Below are 26,647 nucleotides of genomic sequence, written 5' to 3'. Positions count from 1 at the left end.
TTTATTTAATTTTCTTTGCCTCGTAGGGTTTGGAGACGGTTCGTAGATACCAAGGTCGGTGAATTCAAAAAAGAGCTACATTTTAAAATGGCGGTGCGGACGGCGGGGATACTCAGCCACCGGGGACCAACCTATGTGGATACTATGTTTGTGAGAGGATCCGGAGATACGCAATGAGCGGGACCAGACGTGTGAGAACAACATCACGAGGAATAACCTCCGGAAGACGCTTAGTCCGAAGCTCGCTTCCGACCACTTCAAGAGGAACTAGCTGGATGGTTGGCGAGGGAAGTCATCGATCCTAAAGGAGAACACTATTACGATGACGTAGAACTTTATATGCACCAGAATTTGTAACTAACTTGTTCAAAATTGTATATGGTCATCCGATATTGAATATATATTGTATATGGTCATCCGATATTGAATATATATTGTATATTCCTCTTGAATTCTTTTTGGTTCTAATTTCAAATTTGTTTGAAATTGTACATTCATATGCATGTATGTATACAGTACCGTAGAATATGTGAAACTCCTTCAAAATTAAAACCCAAAAGAAATAAAATAATACAAATTAAAAAGAAACCAGATTTAGGGGGAGGGGGGCTAAAACCCTAAACCCTGCGGAGGCCTTTAGTCGCGGTTGGCCTAAATATGTGAAACTCCTTCAGAATTAAAACCCAAAAGAAATAAAATAATACAAATTAAAAAGAAACCAGATTTAGGGGGAGGGGGGCTAAAACCCTAAACCCTGCGGAGGCCTTTAGTCGCGGCTGGCCAGAAGAACCGCGACTAAAGGTCCTCCGCCCTGGCGCTCGCCTGCGGCCCACGTGGACGGGCCTTTAGTCGCGGTTCGTAAGGAACCGCGACTAAAGGGGGGGGCCTTTAGTCGCGCAGCTTTGGTCGCGGTTGCGCCACCGCGACTAATGGCAGTTGCCAACCGCGACCAAAGCCCTTTTTTCCACCAGTGGTTTCTTCATATGCAAGATTTGTATGTTTGATGTTAGACTACCCACAATAGATGTATCATAGGTATTACCACGCATTTCATGTATTCAAAAAGCTGATGTGTCACTACGATTAATAATGAGAGAGGCAATACTAGCACCATAGGTAGATATCGTATCATAGCACGTAGATTTAGAAAAGTAAATATTATATATATCTTGTACATATATTTGTATAAAGATACTAAAAATCAATAAATAAATAAAAAATATCATACATTGTAGAGATAGTATCATACACTACTATCATGTGTATGATACTGCTACATGATACTACTCATTGTAAGTCTTAACCATGAAGCCTGACAATAAGTCCAGACCGTGCCATTGGACTCTTGATATTCAGTATCATGTTCATCTTACGTAGGCACCGAGTCCAGCGCCCCAGGCATGCAAACGTAGGAAGCCATAAGCATATCAAAAACCAGTCTCATGAACGCGGCTTGGCTGTGCCGTTCACTGGGTCGTGTTTGCCGTAGTTACACTCGTCGGCAGCTGCCGGCAGCTTGTGCATTGCTTTGCTCTGTTTTGGCTGGTCGTGGAGCAAATATCGTGTATATTTTACTACGGCACGCCTTCATCTTCACGTGTGATTCCATCAAAGAAGCAATATGTTGTTGCTCGTGTCGATCTGAGTAGTCAGCCTGTCGGTCCCTATGTCTTACTAGCATCGAAGGGCGCGGCGGCACGCCGCGCTGACTGTGTAGGACTATGGTAGTAACAATTTTAAGTTCACACTTAAGTTAACCTTGAGGATCATAGCGACTGGGACAACAGTAGACTTGCTACTTTTAACAATATACACGGTACACAATGTTCTAACTCTATGCATGAAGTCTATTTTAGCCGCTCTAGAGTCTTCTCTGTCGGATGATATGTCTACAATCTTGGTGTCACCTGTGTAAACCCAGTAGCCTTTCTTTGGCTCCGACTCCATTGCCAAGGAATATGCGATGTCGGCAGTCCTGGCAGTCTTGTCTTTCTGGCGAGAACCTTGTCAAGGAGTGTTGGCGGCACAAACTTGGTGATGATGCTTTTTGTGAGCTTGATTCAGGCAATGATGTTAGGTGAGAAGTGGATGGATGTCAACACCCGGATTTTTAAGTCCGAATGCCTATTATGTCATACATCGCAATCCCAGGAATATTGTTGTTGCGAGGCATAATAGTTAAGTATCACAGTCCTCATTCATTACAAACCATAAGTCTTACAAATTGGAATCACATGATCCATATTACACGAATAGTTGATCTATTGATCAACGAATAAACACAAGTTCCTAGTTCAACATAGCGGAAGCGTAAGATACAAGGACTCTCTAGTCCACAGGCCAACGCTTGACGTCGGAAGGCGCTTAGTTGTCGTAGGCGTCCTGCTGGTCATCTCCTTGGTCATCTTCATACTCTGGCCATTTGAATAGCCAGGGACAAAGCCGTGAGTACGTTGAGTACTCGCAAACTAATACTAATGTAAGTGCTAGACATTCTAGTAGGGTTTGCTAAGCTCTAGTTTATTTGCATAAAGCTAGTTTTAGTTCACAAAGTTTTGAGAAAAGCTTACTCAATTGCTAACTAACTCAAGTGGGAACATTAGTGTCATTCCCACCATTCAAGTGGTGATTTCAATTCAATCCACCACAAGTCATTTCACCATCCCCTTTCAACATCATTTTCAAAGATATGACATCGGAAACTGTATGGCCTTTCCAACCGTCCGTAACCGTGGACGCGGCTATTCGAATAGGTTTACACTCTGCAGAGGTTGCACACTTGTGCCACAACATTTGATTTCATCCGTCGGGATTTCCCCGAATAATCGTAACACAGTACGCGGATCATCAACCATAACCTTTCACTTACGAATCCTAGTATGAGCACCTCTCCCCATGAGCTTGGCCTCCCAGTGAAGACAGACAGTCAGCCTGGGAACTGCACAGGGCTTGGGCCGGACATTCACCTCATTTCGCATCATATCGTATCGTTTCTTTTGTGGTAGAGGCAGCTTTCGGCATAACCCCGATGACGCTTGTTTAGAGGGAACCCATACTAAGACGCATAAACTTCCAGTTAAGCCCTACCCATAATCAGGTATTGTGGGGGTACTTAATAATTGGAAAGGTATCGCATTCAAACCAACATCATGTTTTATCAAAAATCACCATCTTCTTTTGGTCATATTCACCTTCAAAAATCATTCAATGGAATGCATCTTCATTCCAAGGTTTCAAAAATCTTTCAACTTCACAAGGTTCCCATCTAGAGTAGTCAAGTTTAGTTCATTAGCACTAGCTCTAATTCATGAGGGGTGCTACCTTGCTTTGCTTGTAAGAGACTAACTCACTACTCTAATAACCAACTTGTACTTTGACCAAAGTTAACTATAAAAGTAACTCATTTAGAAAACAAGTAAAAACTTGTAAAGTAAAAACTTGGGATGGGTTCACCTAAGGAAAGATAAGAAACATGGCGCCTTGCCCCAAGGGGCTTTGCACTTTGCAAGAATATTAGCTTGCAAAGGTAGTAACTTGCAAGAGTATAGCTTGCCTTGGTAGTTCTCAAACTGTTCCTCCTCCTCCCCCTGGTAGCAACCTTCTTCTTCGGCGTACTCTCCGGTGCTACCGTCTAAATTTGAATACGAGTACAATTACTCACTAATTCAATGGCTATTCCACACATCACAAATAAACACACAAACTACTCTATGCACACCAAATAAATAAACTAGGGTGCATGGGTTGTGGGATTTAAATAGAATTTGTATTCCATAGGGTTCTTGAGAAATAATTTCCTCTCATTGAAATCTTCTTAAGATTTAATTTCTCCAACAATCCTAGATGAACTCATAGTGACCTAAGTCAAATGTTCATCATCATCATTTGGGAAAATGATTTAAATGAGGTAGACCACCTCATACCATTTAAATAGCACTACCTTTGATTTAAATCTCAAGTAATTCATATAAGAGAGTTTGGGACCAGGGGTCCAAACATCCCATGAATTCATGTGAGACAAGTTTAAATGAAGTATAGGACTTCACATAATTTCGCTTTAATAGTTTTGGATAATATCAACTAGTTAAACTAGTCAAAATATCCCTTCATTAAACCATGGCATGATCATGCAAAGTGACCACACCATTTTATTGCATAAACAATTAGTGTAAGTCAAATGTGAGCTATTAGAGTTGGAAACAACTTAATATCTATTTTGGTTGATTTTTAAGAATTATTTGATTAGGGAAAAGTCCCTGGCTTGTTATTTTTGTCACATTAATTCTACAAAGAATTTGACCAAGAGGCCAGTGGCATGTGGTAGAGAATTTCAGTGGCTTTCCAACAATATCAAATTCACTAAATTTGGTTTAGCCAATTTGAAACTATTTAATTTCAAAGTTTGGGCAGTATTGAAATTGGATGGAATTGATTTAAACGACTTTTGAATTAAAGGGCCGGCGGGAAAACGAAGCTGGGCCGATTTGAATTAAAACGGCCCACTCCAGCCCACCACGCGTCTGTGCCCGCGTGGGCTGCCTGACAGGGGGTCCCGCATGTCAGCGGCGTTTAAAACCCGAAACGGTACGAGCGACGTGGCGCGTTGGATTAGAAGACGATCCAACGGCGCACGGTCGTCGTCTTCTCCGGCGAGAAGCAGAGGGTCTGGCGGCGAGCCTAGGGGGTGGGAGAGCTAACCAGGGCTCCCGCGGTGGCTGGCAGTGTGCGTGATGTAGATGTGGACGACAGCGGTTCTCCTGGTACCGGCGGCGACTCCTGGATCGGCTTCAATCGGCGGCGAGCTTCCGTGGCGTCCGTCGACAGTGATGTGGCGATTGGGTGGCGTCAGTGAGCAATGTCGAGGGTGGAGTGGCTCAGGCGGTCGAGTGAGGAGAGGGGAAGGCGATGGTGTGCTTGGATTGACGCAGGGAGGTCTCCTTTTATAGGGACGCGAGGGTGCTGCGGGGCCGTGAAGAAGTCGACCATGGCGCGGCGTCTCCGGCGAGCGGTCGAGCTAGGCGAGGTGGTGGCAGTGTTCTACGGCTCCTGGCGATGCTATTGGCGGCGACAACGGGGTCGGGCGGTGGCTAGGTTGGTCGCGTTGCTTCCACGACGGCCGCGGCGCGTACGGGAGCAAGTCATCGTCTCCGGCGCCGGCGGTCATGGGTCTGGGCTGGGCGCATGTCTGGTGGCTTCGCGGTGTCACTGCGGTGCTCAACGTGTTGCAAGCGGGGCCAGGGCGTGCTCGGGGTCGTGGCGCGGCGCGTGTCCAGTGCGTGTCCGCGTCGTGCATCCTTGCGACGCGAGCGGCGTCCAGGGCATGTGCGGGCGCGCGTCGTCCGGCGTCTGGTCGCCGTTCCTTCGACCATGGCGGTGCTAGGGCTTGCTAGGGGGCGCGTTGGCGCACGGTGGCGAGGGGGCCAGGGCGGTGAAGCAATGGAGAGAGGGGGAGGTGGTCGGGCTCGGGCGACATGGCCGGCATGGCCATGTCTAGCCTTGCTCCTCCTCTCCCTAGGGTTTTAATGTTGCCATTCAGGGAAAAAGGGGGCAGGGGAACCATTTGGTGCAAGTTGGGGTAGGTTAGTTAGGGTAGAATCACTATTTGCAATAGTGTGCAAATAGTGCCATATTTTGGAATTTGCAAAATATCCAAATTTGGAAAAGTTCAAAAGGTGAAGGTTTGTGAAATGTGAGTGTTGAGATAAGTTGTAATTGACCAGAGATGAAATGAGGTGGTGGTGGAAAAATTAGATTTCAAAATTTGGCCAAAATGGCTAAGTGGAGATTGTTGAACTTGTTATAAAGTTGCAACTTTGGATGAGCATAGGAAATGATCCAAGATGAATTTGGCAGGGTGATCTTCATCAAAGTTGTTCACCTTGATGTTGACTTTGAAATGGTGCAAAGAGTTAGCAAGAATTGGTTTGAGAAAATTGAATTGCAGGGGCTCAAAGTGGTGATCAGACTAAAATTGGCAGATTTGGTCATCATCACATGTGAGTGGGAAAGGTGCTTGAAATTCATTGGAATTGTGAACCCTTGATTCCAAAAGTTGTAATAAGTGTTTAAAAACAGTATTCAACTAATGGTGAAGACCAAATAGGTCTAGGGTCAAAATTTATAAAAATGCCATAGGGCATATGTGAGGGTTTTTAGGGTTTTGCTAAATATGGAATTTCTTCCTCTTTGATTTATTGGGTTTGTGATCCTCACATGATCACTCTAGGGTTTTAGAGCATATCAAAAACAAGTAATAACAATCATCATGGCATATCACTCAAATGCACAAGTCCTATGCATGGTACTATATGCAAAAGAAAAGTTTTTGTTGGTTTGAAATTTTTCTTTTCTGAATTCTCTAACTTTCTTTTTATTGAAATTTGGGGTGTTACAAACCCTTCCCCCTTACAAAAGATCTCGTCCCGAGATCGAAAAGAAAGTTAGGTACTAAAGAGATCTGGGTACTCCTTCTTCATGAAGTCTTCGCGTTCCCAGGTGGCTTCATCCTCGGTATGATTGCTCCATTGGATCTTCAGAAACTTGATGCTTCGGGTGCGGGTGGTTCGGTAAGCTTCTTCCAATATGCGAATCGGCACTTCGCGGTAAGTCAGATCCTTGTTGATATCCACCGATCGGTGATCGATGTTCTTGAACACTTCGGTCTTCTCAGGGACTTCAAGACATTTCCGGAGAAGTGAGATGTGAAAAACGTCGTGCACAGCCGACATTTCTTCGGGCAACTCCAGTTGATAAGATACTTCACCTCGGCGGCTGAGGACTTGGAAAGGTCCCACATAGCGAGGTGCAAGCTTTCCTTTCAGCTGAAACCTTTGCATCCCTTTCAAGGGGGATACTTTGAGATAGACGAAATCTCCGATCTCAAAGGTCATCTCCCGACGTCTTTTGTCGGCGTAGCTCTTACTGGATTGCGCAGTCTTGAGGTACTCGCGGATCTTGTGTACTTTCTCTTCGGCTTCACGAAGAACGTCTGGGCCGAAAACTTGGCTTTCTCCGACTTCTGACCAGTTCAGGGGGGTACGGCACTTCCTTCCGTACAAGGCTTCAAAGGGGGCCATCTCAGAGGCTGGCTTGGTAACTATTGTTGTATGAGAATTCTGCGTAAGGCAGGCAGTTTTCCCACTTGGTTCCGTATTCCAGTACGCATGCCCTAAGCATGTCTTCCAGTATCTGGTTTACTCTCTCAGTCTGTCCGTCGGTTTGAGGGTGATAGGCGGTGCTGAAATTTAGGCGAGTGCCTAGTCCTTCATGCACCTTCTGCCAGAACCTTGAGGTGAACTGTGATCCTCTGTCTGACACTATCGATTTGGGGGTTCCGTGCAAAGCGACTATTCGCGATGTAAAGTTCAGCTAACTTTGGGACTTGATAGCTGGTTTTGACGGCGATGAAAAGGGCGACTTTGTTCAATCTATCGACCACTACCCATATGGAATCATTGCCTTTGCTTTGGATTTGGGCAGTCCGGTGATAAAGTCCATTCCTACGGAGTCCCATTTCCATTCCGGAATCTGAAGGGGTTGCAACAGTCCGGCGGGTCGTTGATGTTCTGCCTTGACTCTCGACGGATGTCACACTTAGCGATATAGCTACCGATTTCTCTCTTCATTCCGTGCCACCAAAATTGTTCCTTCGAGTCCTGGTACATCTTGGTACCTCCGGGGTGAATTGAGTAAAGGGTGTCATGGGCTTCTTGCAGGATGACTCGTTTCAAGTCAGAGTCCGATGGTACGCAGAGACGTTCTTTGTACCAAAGAACTCCGGCTTCGTCTACGGTGAATCCTGGGGCTTTTCCTGCGGCTATCTGTTTCTTGATTCTGTCAATGCTAGCGTTGTCCTTCGGGCTTCCTTGATCTGACCAATCAAGGTGGGTTGCGATTCTATGCTGGCTAGGAATCCTTCACTCACAAGTTCAAGTCTGAACTGTTCAAACTCCTGGTGCAACCGGGCTGTTCGGTTGCGAGCATGGAGTTCAAGCGGCACGGCGATCGACTCAAAGCATCCGCTACCACATTGGCCTTGCCGGGTGGTAGTGAATCTCCATGTCGTAATCCTTGATCAATTCGATCCATCGGCGTTGTCTCATGTTCAACTCTTTCTGGGTGAAAATGTATTTGAGGCTCTTGTGGTCGGAGTAGATCTCGCATCGATTACCCATGAGGTAATGACGCCAAACTTTCAGGGCTAAGACCACGGCTGCAAGCTCGAGGTCATGGGTTGGGTAATTCTGTTCATGTTGCTTGAGTTGTCTAGAAAGGTAGGATACAACCTTGCCTTCTTGCATAAGCACGCATCCAAGTCCAGTCTTGGAGGCGTCGCAATATACGTCAAAGGGCTTTGCGATATCCGGCATGATCAGGATTGGGGCTGTTGTCAGTCTACTCTTGAGCTGTTGAAAGCTCTCTTCGCACTTGTCGGTCCACTCAAACTTTCTGTCCTTTTTCAGCAGTTGGGTCATTGGTCGGGCGATGCTCGAGAAACCCTCTACAAATCCGCGGTAATATCCGGCTAATCCAAGAAAAGCGCGGACCTCGGTTTGTGTGGTTGGGGCTTTCCATTCCATAACAGTTTTGATCTTGGCGGGATCTACGGCAATTCCTCCTGCAGACAAGATGTGTCCGAGGAATCCAACTTCTTCCAGCCAAAACTCACACTTGCTAAACTTGGCGTACAACTGGTGCTGTCTCAGGGTTTCTAGGACAATCTCCAAATGCTGTTCATGTTCCTCTTCGGACTTGGAGTAGACCAAAATATCGTCGATGAAAACAACGACGAACTTGTCCAAAAAGTTCATGAAGATCTTATTCATGAGATTCATGAAATAAGCGGGGGCATTGGTCAGTCCAAACGACATGACATTGTACTCATACAACCCATATCTGGTGGTAAAGGCAGTTTTTGGAATGTCGGTGGCCCGGATCTTCAGTTGGTGGTATCTAGTTCTAAGATCAATCTTCGAGAAAACTCGGGATCCGGTGAGTTGGTCAAACAAGTCTTCGATCTTGGGTAAGGGGTATTTGTTTTTGATGGTGACATCGTTAAGCTTACGATAGTCCGTGCATAAACGATTTGCACCATCCTTCTTGTCGACAAACAAGACGGGGGATCTCCAGGGGGATGCACTTGGTCTAATCAAACCTTTGGCTAACATGTCATCTATTTGCTTCTTCAGCTCCACAAGTTCGGCTGCGTTCATGCTGTAGGCTCTCTGGGCGATGGGTCCAGTTCCGGGGATTAACTCGATGATAAACTCGATATCCCGATGCGGGGGCATACTGGGTAGATCATTCTGGAAACACATCGGGGTAGCGACAAACGACCCTGATTTGATCCAGAAGTTGGCTTGGATACACTTTGGTTGCAGGTAAATTTTAAGGTAGTTTTTCAGAGACGTGCTCAACTACGATACCGGTGCTGCTAGTCATGGTTATGGCTTTCTTGGCACAGTCTATCAATCCATTGTGCTTGGACATCCAGTCCATTCCTAGGACAACTTCCAAACCTTTGGTTCCAAGTATGATTAGATTTGCAAAGAAATCTACATCATGGATTTTGATAGGCACATTTTTGCAAAATTTTCTGGCTTTGGTGGTTGATCCGGGGATTTGAACTATCATAACATGCTTCAAACTGAGGGGTTGAATTTTACTTGTTGAGGCAAAATCTTCGGTGACAAAGGAATGAGATGCTCCAGAATCAAACAACACTCTAGCAGGGGTGTGGTTGACAGAAAACATACCCAGCACAACATCTGGTGCTTCCTGGGGCTTCTTCGGCGTTCATGTGGTAGAGGCGGCCGTTGCGGTTGTTGGGGTTGTTGGGGACGAACTTCTTGCCGGTGGAGACACGGCGTTGCTGCTGGCAGGAGCAGCGGTGTTGCCGGCGAGCTTGGCAAGACGCTTGGGACACTCGTTGGAGTAGTGCCCCACTACACCACACTCATAACAGGTGATAGTGCTCTTGTCTGCTTGTTCGCAACGGGAATGGCATTGCTTCCGGTTCTGGGGGTGGTGTTGGTGTTGGTGTTGTTGGTGTTAGGGGCTCGGGGTGGAGCGCGGTTGTAGTTGTTGTTGTAGCCTCCCGGCTTGGAGTTTCCTCCACTCCGGTTCTGATAACCGGGGCGAGAGTTTTGCATCGGGGGTTTGTTGTGTCTCGGAGTGAAACCTCCGCTTGAGCTAGGGCGAAACTTTTGGGGGTGGCTTGATCCACTCTGACTTGCCATGCGGCGCTTGCGGTTTTCATTGGCTTGGTTTAACTTGCCCTCCATCTGGATGGCGGAGTCGACAAGGGCTTCGAGGTCGGCGAAGGGGATGTTGACGAGGACAGTCTGCATCTCATCATGCAGCCCGTTCAGGAATCTCTCCTTCCTCTTCTCAACGGTGTCAGTCTCATCAGGGGCATACCTTGACAGAGTGAGAAACTTGTCGCGGTATTCAACCACCGTCATGCGACCTTGTTTCAGTTCACGGAATTCATCCCTCATCTTCTTGATAAGACCCGGGGGTACATGGTACTTGCTGAACTTGAGTTTGAAATCCTCCCAAGTCATGAATTGACCTCCGTTCATGGCACGGGTACTTGTCCACCAAGCGCGAGCTGGTCCAGCGAGATAGTGAGTGGCGAACAACACCTTCTCGTTGGCTTCCACTCCAGCTACCTCCAGATTGTTCTCCATAGTCTGGAGCCAATCATCAGCGTCGAGGGGCTCCTCGGTCTTGCTAAACACCGGAGGGTTGGTGTTCTGGAAGTTCTTGAGCTTGGATCCGGGGTGGTCATGATTTCCATGGCCTTGGTTGGCGAGGTTCTGCAAGGCGATGAGGTTGGCTTGGCGCTCAGCTCTTTCGGTTTCCCGGTCTGCAAGCAGGGTTTGCAGAAGTTGCAGCATTGCGTCGTTCGTGCGATTCGGAGGGGCCATCTGAAGATATAGAAGATCATGAGATAAGAGGGAACATTCTATGGTTCATTTTGGTTAAGTTTGAAAAACATTTGAACACTTGTAATCTTTTCATGACAAACATAACATTCATTCATGCAACACATAGTACAAACTACACACCTACTCCAATGGTTTTAAGAACCATTCTCAAGCTACGATACAAAGGACGGGATACAACTCACACCTACTATAAGTGAACTAGTGCAACTACTCCTCATCATCGATATCAATCGGGACGTAGTCATCGGGTCCTGCCTCCAGGAACTCGTAGTCCTCCTCCTCGGTGTTCTCGTCCTCCTCAAAGTCATCGTCATCACTCAGAAAGGCGTCTCCTCCCTGAATATCGATGCCTCCATCGTCATCCTCCATGTGACGAATCTGATCCTCCTGGGCCTTGACAGTGGCCTCAAGTGACGCGATCCGGTCGCGAAGGCGGCGAATCGTAGCGTCCTTCTTGGCACGCTCTTTGGCGAAGGCTTGCGGTCGTTGTTGAGTAGCTTGATCGCCTCACCCTGCTCGGTGATGTGAGCATGGGTCTGGTTCGCGTAAGCGCGAGAGGCGTCGAGGTCCTGCGAGTCCGGTAGAGCATGAAGTCCAAGTGATCCACATGGTGCCTCAACCGGGGTGCGGTGGCACATCCATGGGTCTTCCGTCAGAGTTGCGCCTCGCGAGATGCGCAAAGCGTTCCTCACGAAGTGCTTCCACATTCTGTCCGCACAGACGAGCAAGTGCTTCCTGAAGAGCACGTGCAAGCCCGTCGAGCCAGTTGCTTTCCCTGAAAGAGAAAAGGATCCTCTCCGAGGTGGGAGGCTCCAGCTTGCCCCTCAAGTCAGCGGTGATAATCCACTGCAGTTCCCCTCCCGGCTGGTCGTCCACCTGAATCCCGTGAAACTCGGGGTGTGGGCGGCCAAGGTGATCCGACAGGGAGTCGAGATCATGCTCGAAGATCAAGCTTCCTCCGTTCCCAAGCTGATAAAACTTGGTGTTGAGGGGTTCATTTGGCTCCATCTGAAAGAGAATTGGATGAGTAAGTTAGAGGGTGCAAAGTGTGGCAAAGTTTTAAGTTATTTCAAATAAGATAGAACATGATTCCTCAAATTTTGGCAAAGTCTCAAAGACAAGAGTGTAGTAAATTTTCACAAATAATTTCTTTCATTTGATTTTAAAGTTAAGTTTTTCAGAACGCCCATTCTAACTAAGGTCTTCTAAGGTCAAACAATGGCTCTGATACCAACTTGTCAACACCCGGATTTTTAAGTCCGAATGCCTATTATGTCATACATCGCAATCCCAGGAATATTGTTGTTGCGAGGCATAATAGTTAAGTATCACAGTCCTCATTCATTACAAACCATAAGTCTTACAAATTGGAATCACATGATCCATATTACACGAATAGTTGATCTATTGATCAACGAATAAACACAAGTTCCTAGTTCAACATAGCGGAAGCGTAAGATACAAGGACTCTCTAGTCCACAGGCCAACGCTTGACGTCGGAAGGCGCTTAGTTGTCGTAGGCGTCCTGCTGGTCATCTCCTTGGTCATCTTCATACTCTGGCCATTTGAATAGCCAGGGACAAAGCAGTGAGTACGTTGAGTACTCGCAAACTAATACTAATGTAAGTGCTAGACATTCTAGTAGGGTTTGCTAAGCTCTAGTTTATTTGCATAAAGCTAGTTTTAGTTCACAAAGTTTTGAGAAAAGCTTACTCAATTGCTAACTAACTCAAGTGGGAACATTAGTGTCATTCCCACCATTCAAGTGGTGATTTCAATTCAATCCACCACAAGTCATTTCACCATCCCCTTTCAACATCATTTTCAAAGATATGACATCGGAAACTGTATGGCCTTTCCAACCGTCCGTAACCGTGGACGCGGCTATTCGAATAGGTTTACACTCTGCAGAGGTTGCACACTTGTGCCACAACATTTGATTTCATCCGTCGGGATTTCCCCGAATAATCGTAACACGATGCGCGGATCATCAACCATAACCTTTCACTTACGAATCCTAGTATGAGCACCTCTCCCCATGAGCTTGGCCTCCCGGTGAAGACAGACAGTCGGCACTGGGAAGCTGCACGAGGCTTGGGCCGGACATTCACCTCATTTCGCATCATATCGTATCGTTTCTTTTGTGGTAGAGGCAGCTTTCGGCATAACCCCGATGACGCTTGTTTAGAGGGAACCCATACTAAGACGCATAAACTTCCAGTTATGCCCTACCCATAATCAGGTATTGTGGGGGTACTTAATAATTGGAAAGGTATCGCATTCAAACCAACATCATGTTTTATCAAAAATCACCATCTTCTCTTGGTCATATTCACCTTCAAAAATCATTCAATGGAATGCATCTTCATTCCAAGGTTTCAAAAATCTTTCAACTTCACAAGGTTCCCATCTAGAGTAGTCAAGTTTAGTTCATTAGCACTAGCTCTAATTCATGAGGGGTGCTACCTTGCTTTGCTTGTAAGAGACTAACTCACTACTCTAATAACCAACTTGTACTTTGACCAAAGTTAACTATAAAAGTAACTCATTTAGAAAACAAGTAAAAACTTGTAAAGTAAAAACTTGGGATGGGTTCACCTAAGGAAAGATAAGAAACATGGCGCCTTGCCCCAAGGGGCTTTGCACTTTGCAAGAATATTAGCTTGCAAAGGTAGTAACTTGCAAGAGTATAGCTTGCCTTGGTAGTTCTCAAACTGTTCCTCCTCCTCCTCCTGGTAGCAACCTTCTTCTTCGGCGTACTCTCCGGTGCTACCGTCTAAATTTGAATACGAGTACAATTACTCACTAATTCAATGGCTATTCCACACATCACAAATAAACACACAAACTACTCTATGCACACCAAATAAATAAACTAGGGTGCATGGGTTGTGGGATTTAAATAGAATTTGTATTCCATAGGGTTCTTGAGAAATAATTTCCTCTCATTGAAATCTTCTTAAGATTTAATTTCTCCAACAATCCTAGATGAACTCATAGTGACCTAAGTCAAATGTTCATCATCATCATTTGGGAAAATGATTTAAATGAGGTAGACCACCTCATACCATTTAAATAGCACTACCTTTGATTTAAATCTCAAGTAATTCATATAAGAGAGTTTGGGACCAGGGGTCCAAACATCCCATGAATTCATGTGAGACAAGTTTAAATGAAGTATAGGACTTCACATAATTTCGCTTTAATAGTTTTGGATAATATCAACTAGTTAAACTAGTCAAAATATCCCTTCATTAAACCATGGCATGATCATGCAAAGTGACCACACCATTTTATTGCATAAACAATTAGTGTAAGTCAAATGTGAGCTATTAGAGTTGGAAACAACTTAATATCTATTTTGGTTGATTTTTAAGAATTATTTGATTAGGGAAAAGTCCCTGGCTTGTTATTTTTGTCACATTAATTCTACAAAGAATTTGACCAAGAGGCCAGTGGCATGTGGTAGAGAATTTCAGTGGCTTTCCAACAATATCAAATTCACTAAATTTGGTTTAGCCAATTTGAAACTATTTAATTTCAAAGTTTGGGCAGTATTGAAATTGGATGGAATTGATTTAAACGACTTTTGAATTAAAGGGCCGGCGGGAAAACGAAGCTGGGCCGATTTGAATTAAAACGGCCCACTCCAGCCCACCACGCGTCTGTGCCCGCGTGGGCTGCCTGACAGGGGGTCCCGCATGTCGGCGGCGTTTAAAACCGAAACGGTACGAGCGACGTGGCGCGTTGGATTAGCAGACGCTCCAACGGCGCACGGTCGTCGTCTTCTCCGGCGAGAAGCAGAGGGTCTGGCGGCGAGCCTAGGGGGTGGGAGAGCTAACCAGGGCTCCCGCGGTGGCTGGCAGTGTGCGTGATGTAGATGTGGACGACAGCGGTTCTCCTGGTACCGGCGGCGACTCCTGGATCGGCTTCAATCGGCGGCGAGCTTCCGCGGCGTCCGTCGGCAGTGATGTGGCGATTGGGTGGCGTCTGGGAGCAATGTCGAGGTGGAGTGGCTCGAGCGGTCGAGTGAGGAGAGGGAAGGCGATGGTGTGCTTGGATTGACGCAGGAGGTCTCCTTTTATAGGGACGCGAGGGTGCTGCGGGGCCGTGAAGAAGTCGACCATGGCGCGGCGTCTCCGGCGAGCGGTCGAGCTAGGCGAGGTGGTGGCGGTGTTCTACGGCTCCCGGCGATGCTATTGGCGGCGACAACGGGGTCGGGCGGTGGCTAGGTTGGTCGCGTTGCTTCCACGACGGCCGCGGCGCGTACGGGAGCAAGTCATCGTCTCCGGCGCCGGCGGTCACGGGTCTGGGCTGGGCGCATGTCTGGTGGCTTCGCGGTGTCACTGCGGTGCTCAACGTGTTGCAAGCGGGGCCAGGGCGTGCTCGGGGTCGTGGCGCGGCGCGTGTCCAGTGCGTGTCCGCGTCGTGCATCCTTGCGACGCGAGCGGCGTCCAGGGCATGTGCGGGCGCGCGTCGTCCGGCGTCTGGTCGCCGTTCCTTCGACCATGGCGGTGCTAGGGCTTGCTAGGGGGCGCGTTGGCACACGGTGGCGAGGGGGCCAGGGGCCGTGAAGAAGTCGACCATGGCGCGGCGTCTCCGGCGAGCGGTCGAGCTAGGCGAGGTGGTGGCAGTGTTCTACGGCTCCTGGCGATGCTATTGGCGGCGACAACGGGGTCGGGCGGTGGCTAGGTTGGTCGCGTTGCTTCCACGACGGCCGCGGCGCGTACGGGAGCAAGTCATCGTCTCCGGCGCCGGCGGTCACGGGTCTGGGCTGGGCGCATGTCTGGTGGCTTCGCGGTGTCACTGCGGTGCTCAACGTGTTGCAAGCGGGGCCAGGGCGTGCTCGGGGTCGTGGCGCGGCGCGTGTCCAGTGCGTGTCCGCGTCGTGCATCCTTGCGACGCGAGCGGCGTCCAGGGCATGTGCGGGCGCGCGTCGTCCGGCGTCTGGTCGCCGTTCCTTCGACCATGGCGGTGCTAGGGCTTGCTAGGGGGCGCGTTGGCACACGGTGGCGAGGGCCGGGCGGTGAAGCAATGGAGAGAGGGGGAGGTGGTCGGGCTCGGGCGACATGGCCGGCATGGCCATGTCTAGCCTTGCTCCTCCTCTCCCTAGGGTTTTAATGTTGCCATTCAGGGAAAAAGGGGGCAGGGGAACCATTTGGTGCAAGTTGGGGTAGGTTAGTTAGGGTAGAATCACTATTTGCAATAGTGTGCAAATAGTGCCATATTTTGGAATTTGCAAAATATCCAAATTTGGAAAAGTTCAAAAGGTGAAGGTTTGTGAAATGTGAGTGTTGAGATAAGTTGTAATTGACCAGAGATGAAATGAGGTGGTGGTGGAAAAATTAGATTTCAAAATTTGGCCAAAATGGCTAAGTGGAGATTGTTGAACTTGTTATAAAGTTGCAACTTTGGATGAGCATAGCAAATGATCCAAGATGAATTTGGCAGGGTGATCTTCATCAAAGTTGTTCACCTTGATGTTGACTTTGAAATGGTGCAAAGAGTTAGCAAGAATTGGTTTGAGAAAATTGAATTGCAGGGGCTCAAAGTGGTGATCAGACTAAAATTGGCAGATTTGGTCATCATCACATGTGAGTGGGAAAGGTGCTTGAAATTCATTGGAATTGTGAACCCTTGATTCCAAAAGTTGTAATAAGTGTTTAAAAACAGTATTCAACTAATGGTGAAGACCAAATAGGTCTAGGGTCAAAATTTATAAAAATGCCATAGGGCATATGTGAGGGTTTTTAGGGTTTTGCTAAATATGGAATTTCTTCCTCTTTGATTTATTGGGTTTGTGATCCTCACATGATCACTCTAGGGTTTTAGAGCATATCAAAAACAAGTAATAACAATCATCATGGCATATCACTCAAATGCACAAGTCCTATGCATGGTACTATATGCAAAAGAAAAGTTTTTGTTGGTTTGAAATTTTTCTTTCTGGAATTCTCTAACTTTCTTTTTATTGAAATTTGGGGTGTTACAATGGAGGAGTGATATGTTCTTGGTGTGCAATGTACACTATCGGACAGGCAAAAAGAGCTTCTAGACAATTTAGACGCTCTGGGTTCGTTTGGATTTGAGCTAAAACTGTCCTTACCAAATTAAATTGGTACGCCCATGATATCTGGTTGTAAGTTTTTGTTTGGTTGAACGCCAAAGTTTTGGCTGGCCCCAGCTCCCCTTCAGTTGAAGTGTACTTTTTGACCAATTCATGAGCAAGTCCAGGGCAGCCAATTCCGTTGCCAAATAATGATCTCAATGGTTATAAATGATATGTGCTTGCTAAGCAATGGCCAAGCAGTAGCGGTAATAAGCAGACTTCATTACATAGCTCATGGAATTGCATTATATAAGCAGTCAATATGGAAGTAGCAGTCTGGACAATACACCAATCAGTGAATAGTTTGTCCAATCAATAAATTCTGTATGAGTGTGCATTTGAGATTGCAATACTTGACTATCATCCTGACAACACTGGTATCTTCAGAAGAGGCTCTATGAAGGGCGGCCGCATTAAAGCTGTCGGCATGCTCTCCCCAAGGTGATGATGGCATGATTACAACTTTAAGCAATAATTTAGTGTTACAAATTATGGAGTTGTGTGGTGCTTCTAAATTACTGATGCTCACACTGTAAACTGTATCGACAATGACTTGTGAATGAAAAGGAGTATTATTTCAGTACATCAGAAGAAAGCCAAGCAGCGGTTGAGAAGTACAAATATGTGTGGTAAGATAAAAAAATGAAGGGTGCAAACAATAAAGCATATGCAGCATTGCGCAAGTACCTGATAGGAGGATATTATTTCCTATATGCACCTCTAGTGCGCTAAATGGATGTGAATCATATGCAAACAGAGGACATCATCAGCATGTATGGGTGATCTATTATTTTATCATATGCACCTTGAATTGTTCTATGAAATGATCTATGCAGTTGGCTGGCACACAACTTTCTATCAAGTTTCCCTGAAATGCAAATCAAACATAAATATTTATTTTGAACAGGAGGTATTTAAGTTCACTGATAGTGAATTCAACAACAAGAGAAGAGATGTACAAACCTTGATAATGGGACGCACATATTTTCTCATTTATTGGCTCTCTGACTATGTGCTAAATATTTTGTAATGCAGCTGCGATAGTATAGCGTTATTTTTTTTGTAAAACTACTTCCCTGACGGGTTTAAGATCTGACAGGTGCCTTGGGAAAAGCTGAAAAACTGCTTGAACCTGCATTTTGTGCCATCCTATGTTGACAAAGCTATTTATTCTCAGTCCCTTGCGATGACTTTCAGATTAATTGTTTGCATGGCTTACGAATATGAAATAAATAATAGGTACTCAATTGAGGTGGCATGAGGATAGAAATACTTTTTTTTACAAAGGATGCCACTTTAGTAGTACTAAACAGAGAATGCAGCCTATAATGTGGAGGCACGGCGGTCATGGATAGCAATATTTCTGTCGGGGGAGAAACTACAAACCGTTCTTATGATTTACACATGGTTTGTACAGAGAAAAAGGTAGTATACTGAGACAGCCTTTTATTTGTTTGCAAGTACGGATAAGAAAATTCAGTGTTCAAATCTTGGAGGAAGTACCTCATGCTCAACAATGATGAAGTCTTAATATCTGCTTTGTTTCCTTATCCCTGTATTCCCAGATGCATCCAATATGCCAATATTGTCCTCCTATTTAGAAAGCGGATTAGAGTATTAGAGTATGTGATAGGAGAATATTCAAGCTAAACCTAAAAGTTAATTTCTATTTTTTCAATTATTTTTTCACTATTTGGAGGACAACTACATCACCTGGATAAGAGAAATTGCCAAACTATTTCGAGTATGGGAAACTGAAATGACAACTAACAATGCTCCATATCATCCATAATTATTGCAAGTAAATTTACATAACTCGAAGGAAACTAAGAGAGCATATGTTGGTATTTTGTTGTACGAAATGAACTACATGATAACTTGAATAACAGGATAATAATTTGAAAAATACTGGATGCAGTCGATCTAGATTAGAACAGGTGGCGTCATACAAATCGGTCAATTGGAAAACAAAGCATGTGGTTCCGTTATTTCTAATTATCTGATCCTTGTAACAAAAGCCAAAAACAGTGCAGAAACCTGCATTTTCATAGTTTTTCAGTAGCAAAGCTAGTTATGCCCTCCATACACTTTGATTACACGTGCAGAAACCTGCACTAATCTTTGTAGAAATTTTGTTCGCCTCTTGCACACCCGATCAATGTAAAGTGGGCACAACTTGATTTTGTGTCACTCCAGTAAGATGCAATAAATTAAGATTTGAATGGTTCTGATGTCCAGATGATGCAGTGGAAGTGAAAAGTCGACATGTTAAGTACCATTATATGGATATTGCCTGCCACAAAATATAGCATAAATAAACATCAAGGAATAATTCTCTAAAGTTACCCATTAATGTCACATATATGGGAGGAGAAAAAACAGTGTGCATATGTGTATGTGTAGGTGTATGATCTCTTTTTGAGGCCAGACGCCACCTAGAGACTATTAATAATATATTTGATGTTCCAGTTATAGTATGATTCCTTCATACCACCATAATATATATTACGGCTTTGAAAGCAAGTATGATGAAGGTTGTTTCCTTTTCAGTAGTGAATCAACTCCTGAAGATTGCCATTTTCGTCAATTTGGAACTACAGAAGAGTTAAACTGAAAGCTATAGTTTATGTTTTGAGATGAGACATATTAGAAATATTTTGTCCTTGGACTTCATACACATAAGGCCATCAATGACATAAATCTGTAGATATGTTTTGGATGTCTACTCCTACCCCAGTGAGCGATGAACAGAGCTCTGCAGGTAGAATATGTTGATTTAACTTAAACTCATAATATGACCCATCAAAAAGTTTGTATGTTTGCACCTTAAATTTTGTTTAGCATCCAGCAAATTGAATGCAAATTTTAAGTTGGATGGATGAACATAAAATCAGAATAATGCATTAGTATTGTTGTAAATGAAATTGGAAATGGGAAGAAAGAATCATCACAACAGTATCGTCCTTACAAAATATATGTTAAGTAGTGCATGAATAATATTTTGAAATCTACGCAGATACTGTAACATATAGCTGTGGAGTGGATGAGCAACTGAAACAGGCTGGAAGCTTCTTTGAAAGGCTACACTCGGATGCCAACCAACTACAAAAAACTCAGGCTTTTGACTAATAATAAAGTAATAATTATAATCGGATAACAAGACTTGGGTGTATCAATCAGTAAGCAAGGCTAGTAAAATTTATAAATATAATTATTTTCCGAGACAACTATACTGTCCAGCCAGCATAACCAATTGCATGCATTGAAGTCAGATGAATGAGTTTTTCACATAAAAATGGACTATTCATTGACTATTTTTTTTCCATGATTGATTGTATCTCTAGATGTAAAGAGAGGCCAGTCAAATAGAGTACCGTCCACTCCATATTATCTGAAGATTGCAGTTGGCGCAACCTAGAAACTGAAATATGCATGCAGAGTGGGTGATTATGAATACAATTATGAATGACAAATATCTGAACCAATATGCAGAGATTCTGGTCAAAGTTTGTAAAATAGAATGCATCATAGGCTTGTTCTAAAATTTTAGTTCTTGGTTTACACTTCTCAAAAACATCATTGGAATAGATCATTTAGTATGACAATGCACAAATAAGCTGAATGAGAGGTAGTTACTCAATAAGTTAGGCACAGGTCGACTAACAAAAGTCTAGTGAATTATGTAGTAATGTAGTCAATATTGACTGGTAAAAGGACTTCTCAGCCTCAAAATTGAACATATATACATATTTCTTCAATATTACAGAGCTACCGTAACTAACTGGTCACTCCAAGTCAGCATGAGAATTTGTCCATGACATCATCAAAAAGTTAGCATCATTAACCTCAAACATCTTAATGAACTTTGCATTCTTAAAACTATTTGTATTTCCAATATAGATTAAACTTAATAGTGCATACGATCACTACATGAGGCAAGGCAAGTACTTGAACAATCAATCGATGCGCTAAAATAGATACTATCAGCAGATTCATACCAAGAGAATACGAAGAGAAGGACGCGCAGATGAAGTTTGGTCTAGAAGCACAATAGCCTCACGACCGTCCCTTTTAGAGCCTCCTTTGTCATGTCCTTTGTCTGTCCAGGCCTGTTCGCCGCCTCCTTCCTGTCCCCGGCCTTACCGCTCGACGTCCTTGCACACACAAATCAAATCAAATGGCGAGCATCATCATACATACTCTCGAGTGCTCAACCACATGAGTAGCGAAAATAAACACAAATGAAAAAACGCACCGTGGCGTGAGCTTCAGAGGCGGTCTCGCATGCAGACTTGACGGTCTGGCCATCTTTGCTAGCGACGGCCTCCTTATCGCCAGCATTAAAATTTGAAGTACCTAGAACATAAACACACAAATTAGACGAAGAAAAATGCCAATGTGCTCTTGGCTCGTCAAATACTTGTTTCAGATTCGTGAACAATAGACTACATGAAACCATGAGAACAGTGCCATTTGTGTGCAATTAACCTTTTTTGTGATTTTGACTACACTCAGCATATAAGAAATTAGCTTCCAACAGAGAAAGAAGAAAATGAACACATTAATAACAGAATCAGTCGGCTGCTTGCCTAGACAAATTCCCCGCCTCCGGACAGCAATATCAACCATATTGATATCAACTGTATAATTGGCATGGCTCGTAGAAGAAATATTTTTTCAGTAGAAATCGACCCAACAACTAAGCTATCAGAAACATCAGTTGGGGCAACGGTGTCCGAATCAACAGATGAGGGATTAAGCATGTATGTCTACCAAGGAAGAAGAAGATGTGAAGGAAACCACTGACGACCAGAAGAAAACACCCATCAGTTGCAGCAGTACCAGGACCAACAACAACACCACCGTACATACATCTTTGACTGTGGAGGCGAAACGCACAAACCATAGAGAGATGAAACTGGCCAGCCTGCCGTAGCATCAACATCAGGAAAAAAAACCCTGCAAAAAGCCAAAAATTAATCATTAAATAATTGAAAAGAAAAAATCAATCGGGAGCACCACATCCAAATGAAAGAGAATTAAGGCCAATACACATCAGTGTACACTTAACTATTTGAATCGGGAGCATTACGTACCAGACAATTAGATGGAGATGTGGACAGCAAGTCTGCAATCTAGGCCGGCTTGGAATCAAAGATACCATGGCTAAGAGGAGATCTGACCCATAGAACTGAAGCTATATGCAGCTGGAGAACTCCAATCGCAAGGAAACCACAGAGAAAGGACCTTCTACCATCACCTCGATTTCTCCAATTTAGGCCGCCCGAGAGAGAAGAAAAGTGAGATAGAGGAATAGGAGCTGGGACTCTATATCTCACCTAGAAAAAAGGAGGAGCACCGGGATGAACCTGTAACCAGCAAGTAAATCAAGGGAAGTGTAAAGTGGTGGTAAGAGCTAGGGGATTGGGAGGTTCAGGGGGCGGCACCGCAGCCCTGCCGCTCGATCGGTAGGCTGGCCTCGCTCAGGGGTGCCTGTGGCCGCGGGGAGCGTGGAGGAGGGTGCAGTTAGGCGTGGCACCTGCCCGCCAACGCATCTGCTGATGGGAAATAGAGAGGGTGCGCCCCTCTCCCTGCTTGCTGGCCCGCCTCCGTGCCACTAACGTCGCCGCCAGCCCAACCGCCGCACGTAGATCGACGGGCGCCCCGCCCCACGGCCGCCTGTTGATGGGGAATAGGGAGGACGCGCGCGTAGGGGAATGGTGCGGTGGCGGAGAAACGTATAAGGAGGAGGAGGGTGCGGCAGCTCTGGGTGTGGCCAGGGAGGGGAGCAGGCACCTTGGCGGCCATGGCGAGGAAGAGAAAATGAGAGAGAAGAGTGGAAGAGATTACTCCTAGAAAGCTGCCTGGGCTACTCGGCCTCCCAAGGGCTTCGACGGGGGGTTTGAATCGTGGCCATTGGTTGCTCCTGTGACAGTAACATCTTGCTCCCGTTTTTCACCACGTCCGTCCGATGTAGTCAATTTTTTCCTCACTCGTTAAACCTGCGAGGGAGTCCATGACGTCTGGGCCAGTCGCGAGTGGGGTCGGCCAACAGAAGCAGCCAGGGCGCGCTCGTTCAGGTAGCCTTGCTTTTGGACGAGAAAATTCCTAGGCCTCCTCCCGTGACTCCCATCCCCAGTCGCCTGCCTCCTCTCCTCCCCAATCCGGCCTCCTTTCTTCCTCAACCAATCCCGTCGCCTCTCTCACCTGCCCACGCTCTTGACAGAGCTGACCGCAGCGGCAAAGAATGGGGCGGCGCTGCCGCCATGGAGGCGGTGGGGGAGGTGTGGCCAAGCGTGGTGGCGGGCGGGATGAGGCGCTGCATCAGCGTGGTGGCGGCGGCGAGCGAGTGGAGTCCCCGGTGCCAGCACGCCACCTCCAAAAGGTCGTCCACCGCAGCCTCGGGCTCAAGATCTTCTCCGGCGGCGGCAGGGATGGGGACTGGTTCTGGCTGTTGCTGCACTGGTACGGACAGATTTATTGAGAGCGAGGAGCTCATCTTATTCCCACCACTATTTTGGTTGTCTACTTGTTATTTCTTCCATCGTTCTGTTGAATGATGGATTCATGGCTTAATTTCATGGATGCAACTGGTGCAGGCCATGTACAACAAGATGATGGGGGCGAGGTGGTGGACACGGGATGTCAACATACTTAGTGCTGTAGCGGAGAGGCTGGCAGCAGGTTGGTGGTGCAGGCAAAAAAAAAAAAAAAAAACAGTGTAGCACAGCGCCACCTTCTGCCTCTCCGCGTGAGATCCGCTTCTAGAGTTTGATGTATCCTCCACAAATGGTCACAACGAACAGTATTGGTGATATGCCTCCGTTTTGATGTCTCCTGTTAACCTCTGTATTTTTTTTTTCTATATGTATGCACGATTTTTATGATTAGGAATCCAATGTTTGGTTATTATGTGGTGATTGAATTATGTCTTCAGTTTTTATGCTCATGGAATGCTTGATGATATGCTTGCAAGAAGGGCCTAAGAATGTACAATTTTGCAGCTGATTGTTTAATTCTTCAAATGGGAACTTCACAGGGTCATGCTATCTATGCCATTACTTTTCTAGATTGTTGTTTCATGGCTGATGGTTTAATTCTTCAAATTGGGGATCTGTGTTTATTGATAGGAACAACTCTACATGATTATTGGAGATCAATTGTGGGATATGATGATTGGCATACTTAGGCCTGAATCTTGTATCTACATCTGTACCCATTGTCCAATGTCAAAAAAGATCTTCAAGGTAAGTTATGCCTTTCTCTCACTTACTGATTCTCTATTGCCTTTTCTTTACATATGATCATTGTTTGTGTATGTTCCACTATGTATTTTTGTTTCTGCTGGTACAAAAACTGCGAGTGTTGCCTACAGTTCATGTGATGGTCCATAATTTTTCTTGCCATTCAGAGATGATGAGTTTTTTCATGTAGTCTGTTTAGTTTTTGTGGTTGTCTAATTGCAATGCATTCCCCCCAATGATTCAGATCTTAGAGAGCTTACAGATCTTAGAGAGCTTAGACGCCCTGTTGCGGCATGGTATTGCTCTATACTTTCATCTGCAAGAGTTTATATCATGAATTCAGTTATTTTACGAATTTCCAATAGGAGGATATATTGGGTTTGGCTAATTTTAGTTGTTCTTGCAGCAACTCTGGTCAGAGCGGACCAAACTTATCATTTTCTTTGGCATCAATGCAGGGTAGCTAATAGATAGTGTTAAACGGGAAGTTTGCTACGGGGCTTTCCATTGTAAGAAGAGTTTTTGGTGCTATTTATTTTCGGCACATGCTTCTTCAGGTAGGTGACTAAGTAGTTGTGGTATTTTATCTTCAAATACAGAAGAAATTTCATAGACATAGTATGTGTTTTATTCAGGTTTTGTAGTTTATATGCAAGCAAACGACGCGGGCGGACAATGCGTGATCACTGGTGTGGTGCACAGGTCATCTGTTTGTGCACACCCCCCCCCCCCCAGGCCATACGGGCTTCTCCAGGGCGGTTACAGAGAAGTATGAGGCGATCCTAGCCTTGTATTTGAGGCGAACGGGGTTTTGACCGAGGGGCGCACTTAGAAGTGGACATGGCCACGCGCGCAACTGATTATAAAGCAATAAAAAAAAATGCTATTTCAAAGTTTCAGAAATTTGAAATAAGCACACATGTATATATTATGTTGATACTTGTGAAGATTTTCAAGGAAAATTACGACCATATGTGACCTACATAAAATTGAGAAAATAAAAATTTATATTTCTTTGAACATTAAAAATCATATTTTATCATTTTCGTGTAGGCCACATACAATTTCCTGTTAAAACTTACATGAGTAAGTATCAAAATAATATGTACGTGCAAAAAATTATTTTAGTTTTTTTTGAAACTTTTAAATAGATTTTTTTTCCATTTTTGAGAAACCGGGTGCGCGCACCGAGGTTTCCGTTTGGTATTTTCAAAATTATTATGTACTTTTGAAGAAATTAATAATGATTTTAACGTTTAAAACTTACCGTTACAGTAGTATCTCGCTTTTGCCTTTGCGCCGGGGCGCACCAGGTCATCTAGTGGAGGGTAAATTAGGCTGGTTCGCTCGGGAACCGACGCAACCACTAGTAGAAAAAGGGGCTTCTGTCCAGGCCTTTAGTACCGGTTTCCTTACGAACCGGTACTAAAGGGTGCATTACTACCGGTTGCACTGCCTAGGCCTTTAGTACCGGTTCGTAAGGACCTTTAGTACCGGTTCGTGTCACGAACCGGCACTAAAGGGTTAGCGTCAGGCGGAAAACCTTTAATACCGGTTCGTGACACGAATCGGTACTAAAGGGTCCCACGCACCTCCACCCCCTCCCTGGATCGCCTTTTTTTGCTTTGTAAAATACAAATGAAAATGATAGAAAATTCAAAAAATAAAATGTTTTCAGATTCTTGTATGTTATGCAACCTACTATTCGGTGAAATTAAGAAATTCGAATTTTGACTTTTTTGTAAAAAAATTTAAAAATTGGTAAAATCGCATTAATTTTGCATACGACATCGGAAAAATGCGTATAATATATCAAATTCATCGTGAGAAAAAGTTACATCCGAATTCACTTGGGTTTACCCGGTTAGCCAATTTTTAGATTCTCAAAATTCCAAATGAAAATATGAAAGCAGGAAGATTTTAGTTTTTTTCCAGAAATTTAGAATTTTATATATATTTTTATTTTTTTAAAAAAATTAAAATTAATAATTATAAGATTTTTTGAGTCCTAAGATTTTCAAAATTTGCTAAAAGTAATAGTATTAATATTAATAATTATATATATTAATACTATTACTTTTAGCAAATTATAAGATTTTCAAAATTTCACGTTTTAGGTTTGGCAAAAAAATATTAAAATTTTAAAAAATAATTAAAAATAATACAGTACAAATTAAAAAATTTAATTTTATTTATTTATTAACATTATTATTACATCATTACTTTTTTTATTAAAAAAATTATTTGGAAATTTAAACAATAAAGAAGTGTGACATCGACCAACATGTTAATATGATTGATATGATACTACTATCACATACATGCGCGCGAAGCACTTGGAA

The 26,647-nt window shown here is 44.6% G+C and overlaps 2 long non-coding RNA genes across 7 annotated transcripts; one reads left to right on the top strand and one right to left on the bottom strand.

Annotated features, from left to right (window-relative positions):
• Positions 1-17,293: 17,293 nt before the first annotated feature.
• On the bottom strand, positions 17,294-23,001 carry LOC127326855 (uncharacterized). Of its 3 annotated transcripts, XR_007868140.2 has the most exons (5): positions 22,158-23,001; positions 21,934-22,020; positions 21,317-21,417; positions 21,060-21,215; positions 17,294-18,654 (listed from the first exon to the last, which is right to left on the bottom strand). It is a non-coding gene; the product is annotated as an uncharacterized lncRNA (long non-coding RNA). The 3 variants fall into 3 exon arrangements; XR_007868139.2 differs by having other exon boundaries at positions 17,294-19,354; positions 21,317-22,020; XR_007868138.2 differs by having other exon boundaries at positions 21,317-22,020.
• Positions 23,002-23,125: 124 nt separating this feature from the next.
• LOC127326854 (uncharacterized) lies at positions 23,126-25,276 on the top strand. 4 transcript variants are annotated; one of them, XR_011746281.1, is made up of 5 exons: positions 23,126-23,526; positions 23,661-24,308; positions 24,550-24,601; positions 24,764-24,862; positions 24,950-25,276. It is a non-coding gene; the product is annotated as an uncharacterized lncRNA (long non-coding RNA). The 4 variants fall into 4 exon arrangements; XR_011746280.1 differs by having other exon boundaries at positions 24,925-25,276; XR_007868137.2 differs by having other exon boundaries at positions 23,127-23,526; positions 24,941-25,276.
• The last annotated feature ends 1,371 nt before the right edge of the window (positions 25,277-26,647 follow it).

Source organism: Lolium perenne, chromosome 6 (assembly GCF_019359855.2).
Source record: "Lolium perenne isolate Kyuss_39 chromosome 6, Kyuss_2.0, whole genome shotgun sequence".
In the NCBI taxonomy this organism is placed as follows: Eukaryota; Viridiplantae; Streptophyta; class Magnoliopsida; order Poales; family Poaceae; genus Lolium; species Lolium perenne.
Note: the sequence above shows the minus strand (reverse complement) of the source record. Positions and strands in the feature narration are given on the sequence as shown.